Here is an 18,478-nt window from a genome sequence, read left to right on the forward strand (position 1 = left end):
AAAGGAATAAAATTCTTACACATGCTACAACATGGATAAACCTTGGAGAGATTATGATAAGTGAAATAAGCCAGTCACAAATAGATAAATACTGTATCACTCCACTTATATGAGGTACATGGAGTAGTAAAATTCATACAGACAGAAAGTAGAAAGGTGACGTCCAGGGACTAGAAAACGGGAGTTTGGGGGGTTGTCACTTAATGGGTATAGTTTGTTTTACAAGATAAAAAGAGTTCTAAAACAATGAATGTAGAGGGAGCCAAGATGAACGAACAGCATGGAAGTTTTTTGTGTCTCGCATCCATGAAATACACTCAGACCAACACTAAACCATCCTGCACACCTAGAAAAGTGATCTGAGGATTAACACAACAATATGCACAACCTGAACCACAGAAGTCAGAAGGTACGCAGTGCAGAGAAGTGAACTTGAGGAGAGAGAAACCGCAGAGGGCAGAGAGGTGCTTTTGAGTGTGGAGAGAGAACAGAGACGGTGGGTGAATATAGGAAAAACACCCCCCACAAAAGCAGCTGGAGAGAAAGTGGAAAATTGGAACAGCCACAGGGACTGAACTAAAAAGGGAGAAAAGAGAAAGGAGAGGGTTTAAATTCCATTAAGACTATAAACAGGGGGACCGCAGATCGTCTGCAACTCCGCAGCTCAATACGTGGCAGTGCTCTGGTTAACAGCAAATCCCCAGGAGAAGAGTGGGGTCCAGGAGGTTCTTGAGCCACACGGGGAGAAGCAGTTCCACTGCTGGAAGGACATTTGCTAGAGGCTGGGAGGCAACCTGGGTCCAGCAGACCACAGAGAATGGCAACATCGCTGATCCTGGAACAAGGTCCTTAAGGGTGAACACTAGTGCCAAATATGTGTTGTGATTTTCCATAATCCCTGAAATGCTGCTGCCAATCTAATGAACTTTTTCCGGGGCGGGCGGGCACCTGGCCGCAGTCTATGGGCTTCATCAGCAGCACAGTAATGCGAATTTCCCTGGGTGCGGCCAGCATTCAGCCATTGCTTGGTGAGACCCTCCGCAGAGGGGCAGAACGGGTCAAAGCTGCAGTCCCTCAGAAGTAAGGGGCCAGGGAAAATGGCCACATCTGAGACAAAACTCGGGAGAGAGGTACAACCTGGGGCTCAGTCACAGGCAGTGTAAAAGCAGGGAGTGGATGAAAGCTGAAGACAAAGGACGGGTGAGAGATTGCTGATCAAGGAGAAGAGAGTTCCAATACTAGAGACTGGGTAGCTGGGTGATGCCATTTTCACCACTCCCACACATGCACATATGCACCTACAAGTGCCACAACAATCCACCCCAGTAGGCTAGCAACACCATCTACTGGAGAACTGAGTGGTTAAACTTAGCCCCGCCCAAATGGGGCAACCTCACTTTTCAAGAACAGAAATCTCACTGCCTGCTTAGTTTATGGACTATAAAGCCCTTCATAGTCTGACTTCCAGGGCAAAATGAAGTAATTTCAGTCGTATTTCAGTATGTTAGCAGGTCCATCTATTCACTTTTTTTTTTTCATTTCTTTTCTCTTTCTTGAATACAGAAAGAGAAAGAATTCACTTTTATTTTCCATTTTTACTAAAAATATTTTTCTTTAATTTTGTTACTATATTTTTTACTTTTGTGTAAATTTTTTCAAATTCTAGTTTACGTCCATCATTTCATTTTAGTCTACTTCAGTGTATTCATTTTTTCAAATTTTCAAATGATTTCCTTTTTTTTTCTTCTTTCCCCTTTTTTCTCTAATCTATCAAGCCACTTTCAACACCCAGACCAAAACACACCTAGGATCTAGCATCATTTATTCGATTCTTTTTGTGTGTTTTTAATTTTTTAATTTTAATATTTTTTTAATTTTAATTTTTTTACTTTAATTTTTTTCTACCTCATTAATTCCTTTCCTCCCTTCAAAATGACAAAACGAAGGAATTCACCCCAAAAGAAACGGCAGGACAAAATGACAGCCAGGGACTTAACCAATGCAGATACAAGCAAGATGTCTGAACCAGAGTTTAGAATCACGATAATAAGAATAGTAACTGGAGTTGAAAATAGATTAGAATCCCTTTCTGCAGAGATAAAAGAAGTAAAAACTGGTCACGATGAAATAAAAAATGCTATAACTGAGCTGCAATCACAGATGGATGCAGCAGCAGCAAGGATGGATGAGGCAGAACAGAGAATCAGTGATATAGAGGGCAAACTTATGGAGAATAATGAAGCAGAAAAAAAGGGAGATAAAGGCAAAAGAGCACAATTTAAGAATTAGAGAAATCAGTGACTCATTAAAAAGGAACAACATCAGAATCATAGGAGGGAAGAGAGAGAAATAGGGGTAGAAGGGTTATGTAAGCAAATCATGGCAGAAAACTTTCCTAACCTGGGGAAAAACACAGACATCAAAATCCAGGAAGCACAGAGGACCCCCATTAGATTCAACAAAAACCAACCATCAACAAGTCATATCATAATCAAATTCACAAAATACTCAGGCAAGGAGAGAATCATGAAAGCAGCAAGGGAAAAAAAGTCCTTAGCCTACAAGGGAAGACAGATCATGTTTGTAGCAGACCTATCCACAAAAACATGGCAGGCCAGAAAGGAGTGGCAGGATATACTCAATGTACTGAATGAGAAAAATATGCAGCCAAGAATTCTCTATCCAGCAAGGCTGTCAACCAAAATAGAAGGAAAGATAAAAAGTTTCCCAGACAAACAAAAATTAAAGGAGTTTGTGACCACTAAGCCAGCCCTGCAAGAAATTCTGAGGGGAGAAAAGATGAAAAAATAAATAAATAAATATTAATAAATAAATACATACATACATACATACATACCAAAATCAACAAAGACTAGAAAGGACCAGAGAACACCACCAGAAACTCCAACTCTACAAGCATCATAATGGCAATAAATTCATATCTTTCCGTACTCACTCTAAACATCAATGGACTCAATGCTCCAATCAAAAGACACAGGGTAACAGAATATTTAAGAAAACAAGAGCCATCTATATGCTGTTTACAAGAGACCCACTTTAGAATACAGACACCTTCAGATTGAAAGTAAGGGGATGGAGAACCATCTATCATACTAATGGTCAACAAAAGAAAGCCGGAGTAGCCATACTTATATCAGACAATCTAGACTTTAAAATAAAGACTGTATCAAGAGATGCAGAAGGGCATTATATCCTAATCAAGGGGTCTATCCACCAAGGAGACCTAACAATTGTAAGCATTTATGCACCAGATGTGCGAGCACCCAAATATATAACTCAATTAATCACAAACATAAAGAAACTCATTGATAGCAATAGCATAATAGTAGCAGACTTCAACACCCCGCTCACAGCAATGAACATATCATCTAGTCAAAAAATCAACAAGGAAACAATGGCTTTGAATGACACATTGGACCAGATGGACTTAACAGATATATTCAGAACATTTCATCCTAAAGCAGCAGAATATGCATTCTTCTCCAGTGCACATGGAACGTTCTCCAGAATAGACACATACTGAGACACAAATCAGCCCTCAAGAAGTACAGAAAGATCGAGATCATACCATCCATATTTTCAGACCACAATGCCATGAAACTCAAAATCAACCACAAGAAAAAATTTGGAAAGGTAACATATCAGAGTTGATATGAATCAATTAAATTTATTACTAAGATCTGAAAAAGCCCTAAATCTGTTGTTATAAAAACAGCAAAATAATAAAATACAAATTAGAATGTCTTTTAATGTTAGCATTTAATGGAAGAATGTACAAGAAGCAAAAGCATTCTGTTTATGGGATTGTATTCTGGCTTTTCAGTATGTTGATTCCTCATATCCTGAACAATATCTGCTGGTTTAAAATCCATTTCAGTAAATACTTGTTATATATTCTGCTGCTGTAATCTATGCAATAACCATGTCATCCTAAATGCAGTGTCGACAGATTTCTCAAAGTTCAATTAATGACCAACTCTTGCAGAAACAGCTGGATCCACGTGTACATTTTTAATTTCAACAGTTACTGCCCTATAGAAAACTGAAATAAAATAGACTTTTACTCCATGAATAATCAAACTTAATAAATACACACATCACACTCAAATGGGTAGGATGGAGACAACTAATAAGCTGAAATTTCCCTGTGGTATGAGGCCCATGCAATATTGATTATTACCAAAATTAAGTCTTAACAGAAAATATTTTTCATAATATTATGTTATAATAACTATTCCCTTCCAATGGGAAGTATGAAAGAAAGAAACTAAACCAACAAAATTCTATGAGTCACAAAGGATTAACAAATCAGATCTTGGCATGTGTGATAGGAACCAATACTTTTTGCTTCTCAAAGAAAATTGTGTCCTGTAAACTTTTAAGATATATTTTAGTTACTGAGAAAATGCACGATAAGCAACTGTAACCTTAGAACAATGCACGATAAATGTCATTAACAATGGTTACCAACAGAACTGAAATTGGAGGGAGATAAGGGTAGGCATTCATTTTTCTTTCTATATTTGTACAGTATTTTAAAGTTTTCCACAGTGAACATGTCTCACTTTGGTAATTGTATTTTGAACTTAAATCTGGATGGGAAACAGCTGCAGATGTTGTGAAGTTTAACATTCAAATAACAAAACTGCATGTTCTCTGACAGCATGCTATCATGAATTCACAAATACAACACAATATGTCAAACAGTTATGAAGTGTAAATGTTGACTTCAATTGGAATAAGTGAGTCACAAAAATCTATATTAAGCCTTGTACAAATTAGAAGCAAACATCATGTGGCCTTCAGAAGACCTTCTAAAATTCAACATTATTGTTAAGTTTTGCCATTAGGAAATTGTTTCTCAATCAGGACTACATACACCCACATGAGGTATGAGATGCCCTTACTTAGGTGAACCCTTACTTTGAAAGGAAATTACAGAAAACACAAAACAAGCTGTAGCAACACAACTTGATGGGACAAACTGGCAGATGAACAATTCAACCAGCGCACAATTAAGTGTGTGTAATTTTCCAGGTTTAAACAATATACAGGATATGCCCTGATAAGCTGGGCACACTGGACAGCTGGGTAAACTGGTGAATTATACACACCAATTACACCAATGAGCTGAGTGCTAGTGAAGTGTGACATCCAGTTGTGCAATCATAGGTCTATCTGATGTGTAGTAAATCTTGATACATGGTAATGGTATGAAAGAAGTTGGACTTTTTTTAAATTCAACTGTTAACTTTTAGCTCAGTAATTACAAGTCAGATCCCCATTAATGCCCTTGACCATGTAGAGACTTCTTACTAGTTTTATTTACTATATGAAAGAAATAGAAATAAAGTGATAACTCTTCATTATGGATTCTTTGTCAGTAGTGAAAGGTGAACCATTAACAAATGTGATGTGCACTATGCAAATCAGTACTTTCAAACTCCAAACTCAAACTATCCCAAATAAACAATGTCCACAGCTTACTCAGAACTAAAAAACCTCAGCAGAACACTGAGGATTTCTGAGTTTGGAGCAAAGTCTTTGTTATAAGCATGCTCACAAGTTGTGCACCTATGTACCAAGCAAAAGGAGCTTCATACTACAGCTGCAAAATAACAAGTCCTGGCAAAAATAGCATTAGAAATATCAAGTATAGTAAAAGAATCTGATACATATGAAAACATTCAGAGAGTTTCATTTCCAAAAATGACAGATCAGATAATTTACACCAAACCTTCCACTAAAAGAAACTGAAAAACTAGAAATAATATTTTAAACAAAAATCAGTTTTAAGGCACTAGAAAGCTAAAAAAGAAGACATAGGAGACCAACATGAAAGAGAAGAAAGAAAGTAAGAGAGATTAGTCCATCTTTTTTCCCTGAAATATCAGCCTGCTTCAGAAAAAGCAGTTGTGGCACTTAGAAGCTAAATAGAGTTTTTAACCAATGTGTGGAGTTACGGGGGGAAAACTGGAGTTGGGTACTTTTCTAAGGAAGGAGATCCCTGGTTAAACTTCCCCCACTCCACACCCAGCCTTTAGGCTAGAATCCTGAAGAGCTATCCACTAGCAATAAGGTGAACCAGAAACAGCTGAACCCCAGCACTGAAGTTTAACACTGAATCAGCTCAGCAAAAATAACAAGGAAATCCATGATTGCTATAGCTCTTAATCTATAACAAAAAGTAATTATGTCCTCTCATACACAATAATTATCAATTTATTCATTCTTAAATAAGAATGAAATGTATTTTCTGTCAAACAAAAGTAACTGATCAAAAATAAACAGTACACAAAAACAATTGTGATCGAAATCCAAGAAAAATGAGAAAGAACAGAAAAAAACCAGACCATTAGAAGATCTAGACAATGGATGGGCCACCTGGGTGGCTCAGTCAGTTGAGCCTCTGACTTCAGCTCAGGTCATGATCTCATAGCTTGTGAGTTCGAGCCCCACATTGGGCTCTGTGCTGACAGCTTGGAGACTGGAGACAGCTTCAAATTCTGTGTCTCCCTCTCTCTTTCTGCCCTTCCCTGCTTGTGCTGTCTCTGCCTCTCCCTCTCTCTCAAAAATAAATAAACATTAACAAAATTTAAAAAAAAAGATCTTAACAATGGAGTTATGAAAGACAGATACATAGATTAAGGATTTTGGCAAAGAACTACAAAATTAAAAATGATGAAATGAAAATTCTAAGTGAAACATGATAAGCAGTGAGTGGATTAATAGAGTTGGTTAAGCTGAAGAGAAAGTAATTATATCAAAGTTCAGAAGAAAATATTCAAAATAAAGAATGAAAACAATGAATAAAAATTTATAAAAATGAACCTAAGAAACAAAGGGAATAGGTACAAATCAAAAGAACACAACTAAGCTCACTATAGTAAAATTGCAGAAAACCAAAGAGTAAGAGGAAAAACTCAAAATCAAATTGGAGAAAAATATATATGACTATCAAAAAAGCACCAACAAGGGGCGCCTGGGTGGCTCAGTCGGTTAAGTGTCCGACTTCGGCTTAGGTCATGATCTCACGGTTTGTGAGTTCAAGCCCCGCATCGGGCTCTGTGCTAACAGCTCAGAGCCGGGAGCCTGCTTTGGGTTCTGTGTCTCCTTCTCTCTCTGCCCCTCCCCAACTTGTGCTCTGTCTCTCTATGTCTCTGAAAAAATAAATAAATGTAAAAAAAAAAAATTAAAATTAAAAAAAAAGCACCAACAAGACTCACAGCTGACTTGTCAACAGCAACAATGGAACTGAGAAATGATAAAATATCTTCAAAATACAGACAAGGGAAAAAAGAAAAAGGACTATTTCAAATTTTATATCCAGTGAAAATCTCTTTCAACAAAGAAAGTAAAGACATTTCAGACAAATACAGAGAGGGTCTGTCACCAAAGAACCCACTCCAAATGAAATTCTATATTGGATTTTTTCAAGTATATATTCACTGTAAAGGAAATTTCAAATTATGTTCTTAGGGCAGAAAAGGAATCTCAAAATGCAAAAATGAATGAGAAAGAAATGAAGACTGCTAAAGAGTAAATATTACTGTATAAAACATTAATAGTAATGTCTTATGTGGATCAATTATATAAAGAATGAAAATTACTGACAATAAGAACATGAAAGTGGAAACACAAGTTAAAGGAGTTAGGGTGTTCTTTAGATCCTTGTATTTTCTGGAAAAAGCTTGAAGTGCTAGTTTATATTAAGATTTGATAAATTAAGAGTGAATGTTTTAATACCTATATTAACCATGAAAATATAACAAAAGAAGGTACAATAGTCAAGATAATAAATATGGAAAAAATTTTAAAATGAATACTTGGGGTGCCTGGCACACTCAGTTAAATGTTTGACTTCAGCTCAGGTTATGATCTCACAGTTCATGGGTTCAAGCTCTGCACTGGCAGTGTGGAGCCTGCTTGGGATTCTCTCTCTCTCCCTTTCTCTCTGCCCTTCCCTGACTCACGCTTTCTCTCTTTCTCTCAAAGTAAATAAACTTTAAAAAAAAAAATTTTTAAAGAAAACTAATAAATCCAAAGGACACAAGAAAAAAATGTAAAAAAAGAAAAATACAGGTGAAACCAACTGAAAGGAAACATAATATGGTAGATTTATATAAATTAAATGAATATTTACATAAATGTAATAGGGTAAATCCTCCAAATAAAAGACAAAGATTGTTAATTTTTTTAATATTAAGTGACACTCTATAGTGTCATAAAAATATCAAAGTCAAAAAGCAAATCTTAAAAATTATGTATAAGACATAAGACCTCTAGATTAAACACTATAATATAGCAATGGAAGGATTTGCTATGTTCATGAACTGGAAAACTCACATTGTAAACATTTCAGTGCTAAGTTGACCTATAGACACAATGAAATCTAATCAAGATCCCAGGTTTTTAAAATTTCACATGCTGATTCTAAAATGTATGCAGAAATGCAGAGTAAAAATTACACAAAATAAACTTGAAGAACAAAGTAAAAAGACTAACTCTAAGAGAGAGGAGTCAACATGGCAGAGAAGTAGGGGGACCTGAATTTCCCTCATCCATCAGCACAGCAGTATTGAGGCCAGAAGACTTGGAATTCCAGGAATCCTGGTTACAGAGTGACAGAAACATCTCCAGGGGCCCACGTGACAACTTGTCAGGCCAAAGGTGTGTGACTGCGAATTGGGAAAGATAAAATAGGTGGGGAGGCAAGGAGGGGAGGGATCCGTTTCTGTGGAGACAAAAGGAAGAGCAAGAGAGGCTGTGGAAGTGTAGGATTGTATTTGGACAAGAGAAAAACCATGGACCGGGGAACAGAAAAAAACAGAGAAAGAACCAATTTCTAACATGATCCAGGGTCGTGAGTCTTCCTCAACTGGCAGATTGGAGCCTGCCACCCTTTATGTGTGTCTAGGGGGAAGGCAGAGCCAGCCCCTGGCTGGGTAGTGAGCTCAGAGGCGAAGTAGGAGAGAGCAGTTCCTTCCCTTGAATGCTGTAGGAAGAAGGTATATAGCCATTCCAAGGACAAAAGACCCAGCAGGCACCTGCCAGCCAGAGGCCCTTTGTTGGCTGGCTGGGCAGAATGATACTACCCTGGAACCAGGGCAGAGTGGGATCCTTTAAGACATGGGGGTTTGAATCCCAGCAGAGCGCTGGGAGGCGCGGGAGACAGTGGAGCGGGACAAACCGGGTTCACGCCCACGCAACACTGTGAGGACAGCCTGAACAGAGTGGTTTGAGACACCTGGTCTGGGGAGGAGAAACTAGGTTGTCATCGTTTTTCTCCCCATCACCAACAAGGTGAGGCTTTAGGGAACAGGACAGCGGCCTCCCAGTGGAGGCCGGACCCACCTACACCAAACCCCACCCCTCCCTGCCTGATAACTGTGTATTTACCGGAGCAGGATGGGCTCTGAGGAACCAGACAGCCCCTCCTCCAGACCAAGGCAGCCACCGGTTCCAAGGCACCATCAGGTATCAGTTCTCCAATTTTGCATTTTCTGATTTGATTCTTGGTCAATTCTTATTTTATATATACATTTTTTCTTCCTTTTCTTCCTCTCATTTCTTCCCTTCTCTGATTGTTGGTTTCTTTAAGCAGACATTTTTAATCTATTCTTTTTACATCTCTTTCATATCTCCTTCTTCTCTATTTTCCTGTCTCTCTCGGGATTAAGCCATATAGTTTCTCTGATTTTCTGCCTGGTCACTTTTTTTTTTTCTTTTCTTTTTCCCCACCCCTGTCATTTCTCTCTTTGTATGGGATAAGGCTTCTTCCACCACCCTCTCCTTTTTAAATTTTTTCCAGGGTTTCTTCAACGCACAAATCAAAGCACACCTGGTGGAAGGTCCAAACCACCACTACGAATAGGGAGATAAAGCAACCAGACTCACAACAGAGAGCATGCAACACACTCCAAAAACACCTCCTGAAGGGCCAGTCCCAGGACAGTATATGACCTTTTTTGAATATGGTAGTGCTCACAGGTACAGGACACATAACAAGTTATTAAAACATATAAAGGACAGGAAACTAGGTAACATGACAAAAGAATTCTCCTCAAAAGAAATTCCAGGAAGAAATGACAGTTAGAGGATTGTTCAAAACAAATATAAACAATATATCTGATCAAGAATTTAGAAAAACAGTCATAAGAATAATAGCTGGGCTTGCAAACAGCATAGAAGACAGCAGAGAATCTACTGCTGCAGAGATCAAGGAGATAAGATACAGTCACAATGAATTAAGAAATGTTGTAAATGAGGTGCAAATGAGGTGCAAAATAAACTAGATGCAGTGACAGCAAGGATGGAGGAAGCAGAGGGGACAATAAATGAAACAGAAGATAAAATACAGAAAATGATGAAGCTGACAAAAAGATAAGAAAATACTAGACCACAAGGGGAGAATTAGAAAATTAAGTGATTCAATGAAACGTAGTAATATCTGTATCATAGGAGTTCCAGAAGAGGAGAAAGAGGCAGAAGGTTTACTTGAACAAATTATAGCTGAGAATTTCCATAATCTGGGGAAGGAAGCAGACATCCAAATCCAGGAGGTACAGAGAACTGCCATCAGATTCAACAAGAAAAGGTCTTCACCACAGCATATCACAGTGAAACTGGCAAAATACAAAGATAAAGAGAGAATTCTTGGGTGGCTGGATGGCTCAGTCAGATAAGCATCCAACTTCAGCTCAGGTTATGATCTCGCAGTTCGTGAGTTTGAGCCCCGCATTGGGCTCTGTGCTGACAACTCAGAGCCTGGAGTCTGCTACAATTCTGTGTCTCCCTTCTCTCTGTCCCTCACCTGCTCACACTCTGTCTCTCTCTCTTTCAAAAATATATAAACATTAAAAAAATAATAAAACAAAAGATAAAGAGAGAATTCTGAAAGCAGCGAGGGACAAGCGGGCTTAACCTACAAAGGGGGTAGATACATAAGGATAGTAGCAGACCTGTCTACTGAAACTTGGCAGGCCAGAAAGCAGTGGCAGGAAACATTCCACGTGCTGAATAGGAAAAATATGCAGCTAAGAATCCTTTATCCAGCAAGACTGTCATTCAGAATAGAAGGAGAGATAAAGTCTTTCCCAGACAAACAAAAACTGAAAGAGTTCATGACCACTAAACCAGCCCTACAAGATATCCTAAGGGGGCCTCTGTGAGTGGAATGCTGCAAAGACTACAAAGGACCAGAGACATCACCACAAACATGAAACCTACAGATAACACAGTGACACTAAATCCATATCTTTCAAAATCAGTCTGAATGGAAATGGACTAAATGCCCGAATCAAGACATAGGATATCAGAATGGATAAAAAACAAAAAAACAAAAAAACAAGATCCATCTATATGCTGTCTACAAGAGATTCATTTTAGACCTGAGGACACCTTCAGATTACAAGTGAGGGGATATAGAACCATCTATCATGCTACTGGAAGTCAAAAGAAAACTGGAGTAGCCATACTTCTATCAGACAAACTAGATTTTAAACTAAAGGCTATAACGAGATGAAGACAGGCATTATATCATAATTACGGGGTCTATCCATCAAGAACTAACAACTGTAAATGTTTATGTCCCCCATATGAAAGCACCCAAATACATAAATCAAATAATCACAAACAAAGCAATCTTATTGATAAGAATACAGTAATTGCAGGTGACTTGAATACTCTACTATAGCAATGAACAGATCATCTAGGAAGAAAATCAATAATGAAACAATGGCCTTGGACCACTGTCCAGATGGATTTGACAGATATATTCAGAACTTTTCATCCAAAAGCAGAATACACATTCTTCTCACTGGAAAAGAATGCACTGCACATGGAATATTCTCCAAGAGAGATCACATATTGGATTACAAAACAGCCCCCAATAAATATAAAAGAATTGAGATCATACGATACACATTTTCAGAAACTTGAAATCAACCACAAGAAAAATCTGGAAAGCCTCCAAATGCATGAAGGTTAAAGAACATCCTACTAAAGAATGAATGGGCCAACCAGGCAATTAAAGAAATTTAAAAATATATGGAAGCAAATGAAAATGAAAACACGACAGTCCAAACCCTTTGGGATGCAGCAAAGGCAGTCCTAGGAGGCAATTTGGGCCTATCTTCAAGTAACAAGAAAAATCACAAATACAAAACCTAATCATTCACCTAAAGGAACTAGAAAAAGAATAGCAAAAAAAAAAAAAAAAAAAAAAAAAACCAGACAAAAAATAAAAAGCCAGAAGAAGAAAAATAATAAAGATTAGAGCAGAAATAAACAATATAGAATTCAAAAAAACAAAAAAAAACAAAAAAAACAAAAAAACAGCACAGATCAATAAATCTAAGAGCTGGTTTTTTGAAAGAATTAACAAAATTGATAAACACCTAGCCAGGCGTCTCAAAAAGAAAAGAGAGAACGCCAATAGATAAAATCACAAATGAAAAAGAAGAGATCACAACCAACACCACAGAAATACAAACAATTATTAGAGAATACTACAAAAAATTATATGCCAACAAACTGGACAACTTGGACAAAATAGACAAATTCCTAGACACCCATACACTACCAAAACTCAAATGAGAAGAAATAAAAAATTTGAACAGACACATCACCAGCAAAGAAATTGAATCAGTTATCAAAAATCTCCCAACAAATAAGAGTTCTGGGCCAGATGGCTTCCCAGGGAATTCTACCAGACATTTAAAACAGAGTTAAGACTTATCCTTCTCAAGCTGTTCCCAAAATCCACAAATAAATAAATAAATGGAAGGAAAGCTTCCAGACTCATTCTATGAAGCCAGCATTACCTTGATTCCCAAACTAGACAGAGACTCCACTAAAAAGGAGAATTATAGGCCAATATCCCTGATGAACATGGATGCAAAAATCCTCAACACGATAGTAGCAAATCGAATTCAACAGTATAAGAATTATTCACCATGGTTGAGTGGGATTCATTCCTGGATTGCAGGGCTGGTTCCATATTCGCAAAACAATCAATGTGATACATCATATTAACAAAAGAAAGGATAAGAACCATATGATCCTGTCATAGATCCTGTCAATAGATGCAGAAAAAGCATTTGACAAAATACAGCATCCTTTCTTAATAAAAACTCAAGAAAGTCGGGATAGAAGGAACATACCTTAACATCATAAAAGCCATATGTGAAAAGCTGACAGCTAATATCATCCTCAATGGGGAAAAACTGAGAGCTTTTCCCAAGATCAGGAACATGACAGGGATGTCTACTCTCCCCACTGCTGTTTAACACAGTGTTGGAAGTCCTAGCCTCAGCAATCAGACAACAAAATGAAATAAAAGGCATCCAAACTGGCAAAGAAGAAGTCAAACTTTCACTCTTCACAGATGACATGATACTCTACATGGAAAACCTGAAAGATTCCATCAAAAAGCTGCTAGAACTGATCCATGAATTTGGCAAAGTTGTAGGATACAAAATCAATGTACAGAAATCAATTGCATTTCTATACACCAATAATGAAGCAACAAAAAGAGGTATCAGGGAATCAATCCCATCTACAATTGCACCCAAAACCATAAAATACCTAGGAATAAACCTAACCAAAGATGTAAAAGATCTGTATGCTGAAAACTATAGAAAATTTATGAAAGAATTTGAAGACACAAAGAAATGGAAAAACATTCCATGCTCATGGATTGGAAGAATAAATATTGTTAAAATGTCAATACTACCCAAAGCAATCTACACATTCAATGCAATCCCAATCAAAATTGCACCAGCATTCCTCTCAGAGCAGAACAAACAATCCTAAAATTTGTATGGAACCACAAAAGACTCCGAATAGCCAAAGTAATGTTGAAAAAGAAAACCAAAATGGGAGGCATCACAATCCCAGACTTTAGCCTCTACTACGAAGCCGTAATCATCAAGACAGTATGGTACTGGCACAAAAACAGACACACAGACCAATGGAATAGAACCCAGAATTGGACCCACAAATGTGTGGCCAACTGATCTTTGAAAAAACAGGAAAGAGTATCTAATGGAAAAAAAGACAGTCTCTTTAGCAAACAGTACTGAGAGAACTGGACAGCAACATGCAGAAGAATGAACGTGGATCACTTTCTTACACCATACATTAAACTAAACTCAAAATGTATGAAAGACCTAAACATGAGACAGGAAACCATCAAAACACTACAGGAGAAAACAGGCAACAACCTTTTTGACCTCAGCCGCAACAACTTCTTACTCAACACATCTCCGAAGGCAAGGGAAATAAAAGCAAAAATGAACTACTGGAATCTCATCAAGATAAAAAGCTTCTGCAATGCAAAGGAAACAATCAACAAAACTAAGAGACAACCGACAGAATGGGAGAAGATATTTGCAAATGACATATCGGATAAAGGGTTAGTATCCAAAATCTATAAAGAACTTACAAACTCAACACCCGAAAAACAATCCAGTGAAGAAATGGGCAGAAGACATGAATAGACACTTTTCCAAAGAAGACATCCAAATGGCTGACACATGAAAAGATGCTCAACATTGTTCATCATCAGGAAATACAAATCAAAACTACATTGGGATAACACATAATACTGATCAGAGTGGCTAAAATTAACAACTCAGGATACAACGGATGTTGGCAAGGATGTGGAAAAATGGGAATCCAATTGCACTGTTGGAGGGAATGCAAACTGGTGCAGCCACGCTGGAAAACAGTGTAGAGGTTCCTCAATTAAAAATAGAATTATCCTACAACCCAGCAATGGCACTACTAGGAATTTATTCAAAGGGTGCACAAGTGCTGATTCATAGGGGTACATGAACCCCTATGTTTACAGCAATGGTTTCCACAATAGCCAAATAATGGAAAGAGTCCAAATGTCCATCAACTTACAGATAAAGAAGATATGGTTTATACATACAATGGTTTACTTACTACTTGACAATGAGAAAGAATGAAATCTTGACATTTGCAACATGAATAGAACTGGAGGGTATTATGCTAAGTGAAATAAGTCAGACAAGGACAGATATCATATGTTTTCACTCACATATGGAACTTGAGAAACTTAGAAGACCATAGGGGAAGGGAAGGGAAAAAAATAGTTTCAAAGAGAGAGGGAGGCAAACCATAACAGACTCTTAGATACAGAGAACAAACTGAGAGTTTATGGGAGGGACAGAAGAGGGGGAAATGGGTGATGGGCATTGAGGAGGGCACTTGTTGGGATAGGCAGTGGGTATTGTATGTAAGCGATGAATCATGGGAATATACTCCCAAAGCCAAGAGCACACCGCATACACTGTATGTTAGCTAACTTGACAATAAATTATATTTAATAAAAACAAACAAAAAAGACTAACTCTACTATAGCACAACTTATCATTAAGCAACAGTAATCAAGACCATGTGATATGGGCACTGGAATAGACAAATGAACCACAGGATCAAATACAAGTCCAGAAACAGAAGCCTGCAAATGTGAACATTTGGTGTATGACCAAGACAGGACTGTAAAGTAGTAACAAAGGGCTGATTCTTTCAATAAATGAAACTGGGGGCGCCTGGGTGGCTCAGTCAGTTAAGCATCCGACTTCAAATCAGGTCATGATCTTGCGGTCGTGAGTTCAAGCCCCACGTCGGACTCTGTGCTGACAGCTCAGAGCCTGGAGCCTGTTTCAGATTCTGTGTCTCCCTCTCTCTCTGACCCTCCCCCGTTCATGCTCTGTCTCTCTCTGTCTCAAAAATAAATAAATTTAACAAAAATTAAAAAAAATAATAATAAATAAATAAATAAAAAATAAATGAAACTGCATCAATAGATATTCATAAAAAAGTGTATGATCCCTACTTCACACCTTGAACAACTTACCAATTCCAAGTACATACTAAGTCTTTATGTAAAAGTTGAAACAATAAGCTTCTAGAACATTACATAAGAAAATATTTTCATGTTCTGAAGATAGGGAACAATTTCTTAAACAGATTTAAAAAAAAAAAAAAAAAAAAAAAACAACTAACCACAAAAGAAAAGATAGAAAACTGAACTAGATTATTTTAACAGAAGACTCCATGAAGGGAGAGTTAAGAGAATGAGAGGCTGAAGACTATTGGAGATAACACTGAAATACATATAACTGACATTGTGCTCATATACAAAATATATAAAGACCTCCCACAAGTCAATAACAAAAATACAAGGAAGCCAATAAAAAAAGGGGGACAAAAGAAGTGAACCAGTATTTCAAAAAAGAAATTGCCAATGACCACAAGAATGGAGTAGATTATTACTAGGCAATTCAGTAAGAAATTAGAAACTCTGGAAAAAACAAAATGTAAAAAATGCTCATCATCTAGTAATCATAAAAATGCAAATTAAAACCATGATGAGACACTATGCACACCTATCATAATGGCTATTATTTAAAGACTAATACCAAATATTGGAAAGGATAAAAAGCAACATGAATTTTCCTACATTGCTAGTGGGAGTGTAAATTAACATAACCACTTTGGAAACCTGTTTATCAGTATCTACTAAATTTGAAGACACCTAGAAATTGCACTCCACATTACATACTAACAGAACTGCACATACATGTGCACTAAAATAATAAATAAGATTACTCATGGCAGCCTTCTTTGTAATAGCCCAAAATTTGAATTAATTCAAATATCCATCATAAAATGTTAAAATACGTTGTGGTAAATCCATACAATGGAATGCCAAAGAGCAATAAAAATGAACAAACTACAAGTATATGATTAGCAAGATTAGCAAAAACAGACATAAAAAACACACCCTGTATAATTCCATTTATGTAAAATATTTAAAACAGGCAAAATTTACCAATGGTATTAAAAAGTCACAAGAGTGGTCATCTTTGAAAAAGAAGGAGAAATTAGTGACTGGGATGGAGAATAAGGAGGCTTCTTGCACAGTGGTAGTGTTCTATTTCTAGATCTGGGTGGTGGTTAAAATGGGCCTGTTCACCTTGTAATAATTCATTTAGTTTTACAATAATATATGTACTTTTCTGTAAGTAAATTATACCTCCAAATTTAGAAAATTAAAAATTAAAAAAAAAAAAAAAGATGACACTTCAGCAGGTTCCACTGTCAGGTGATGGGTTCCATTCTAGAATATAGGAGAAAAGCCAGAAGATCATTTATTAAGCTACAGAGGATCTTGAAGCTACATTCTTAAAAGTGTGTGCATTCCACTCCTGTTTAGACAGTATGAAAATCAGACAATGGCATAGATTTCTTGCTGTGTAAACCACTGCAATTAACTAAGAAAGGCACCAGTCTGTTAATATGAGAAAATACTTTTTTTTTTTTTTTTGAAGTGCGATAGTTGAGGTATTTTAGACTGGCACAATTTAAATCTCGGTAATGCCTGGAAAAATCTAAGACTTCATGTAAAAAAAGAAATATCCCATATTCCAATCACACATCAAATGCCATATCAACACGCACTAACTGTGAAGATCTTGTCTATTTCAACAGAAGATACACATAATATCTTCACCTCTCTGGGGTGCTTCGCAAAGAAATCAGCACCAAGAGCACAAGAAGAATGTACTTTTCATATGGCCAGATGTTTACTCAAATTTTTGAAATGGGCAAATTTCACTGCAAAAAGAGTAACTAAGTTGATCTCTTTGAAAACAGAGTATATCCGTCTCTTAGCATATGCAGGCAATAAATTCAAATTCTAAAATAAACTCAACATATCTGTGTAAGGATCTATAAACATAATAAAAACTGCAGAAAAAAAATATCTGCTAATATACTTTCCGTTTGAATAAAACATGTTAAGGAAAAAAATTCTGCTACCATTCCTGGTCTTGAAAAAACAAAAGGTGCTATGGGATATGAATAAATACACATCGCTCCTTAAGTTGATATGTTTCCAAGTTTAAGGACAATTTCTATTGATTTTTTTTTCTCCTAAAACAAACAACTGATGATGCAAAGAAACAGACACTGTATGTACTTCATATTTCACTTCAATTCCACCAACAGTGGGTTGATTAAAAGAAACCCCTGAATGACGACTCTCAACAATCTGAGTTTGAGAAAATAAAACTCGAGAATTAGAAGTCTTTGCAGCAACCGATTACACACCTAAGTGAAATGAAAATACTTAATGAGGAGTGCTACAGAGTCCCTATCAAAAAATTCCGTATTTCTAAAACATCATTTAAGAAAAGCCATATAATCACTGGGTCAGTGAAATTTAAAATATCTTTTGAATATTCATAAGGAAACTCTAAAAATTAGACAAATAATAATTCAATCTCTAATATATTACCATTGTAAATATTTTAATCTTAAACACCCCAAATTCATGAACATTTTATAAGAAGTACAAGAACATAATTTAGATAAAATGGCGTGCATCATCCAAAAAGTTAAGATCTACTAAACTTCAGCG

The 18,478-nt window shown here is 36.8% G+C and overlaps 1 protein-coding gene across 7 annotated transcripts in view; it reads right to left on the reverse strand.

The window, feature by feature from the left end:
- Positions 1 to 18,478, reverse strand: part of CEP128 (centrosomal protein 128) — a 385,845-nt gene that overhangs the window by 327,723 nt on the left and 39,644 nt on the right. The window lies entirely within an intron of this gene.

This window comes from Neofelis nebulosa, chromosome 7 (assembly GCF_028018385.1).
Source record: "Neofelis nebulosa isolate mNeoNeb1 chromosome 7, mNeoNeb1.pri, whole genome shotgun sequence".
NCBI classification, from domain to species: domain Eukaryota; kingdom Metazoa; phylum Chordata; class Mammalia; order Carnivora; family Felidae; genus Neofelis; species Neofelis nebulosa.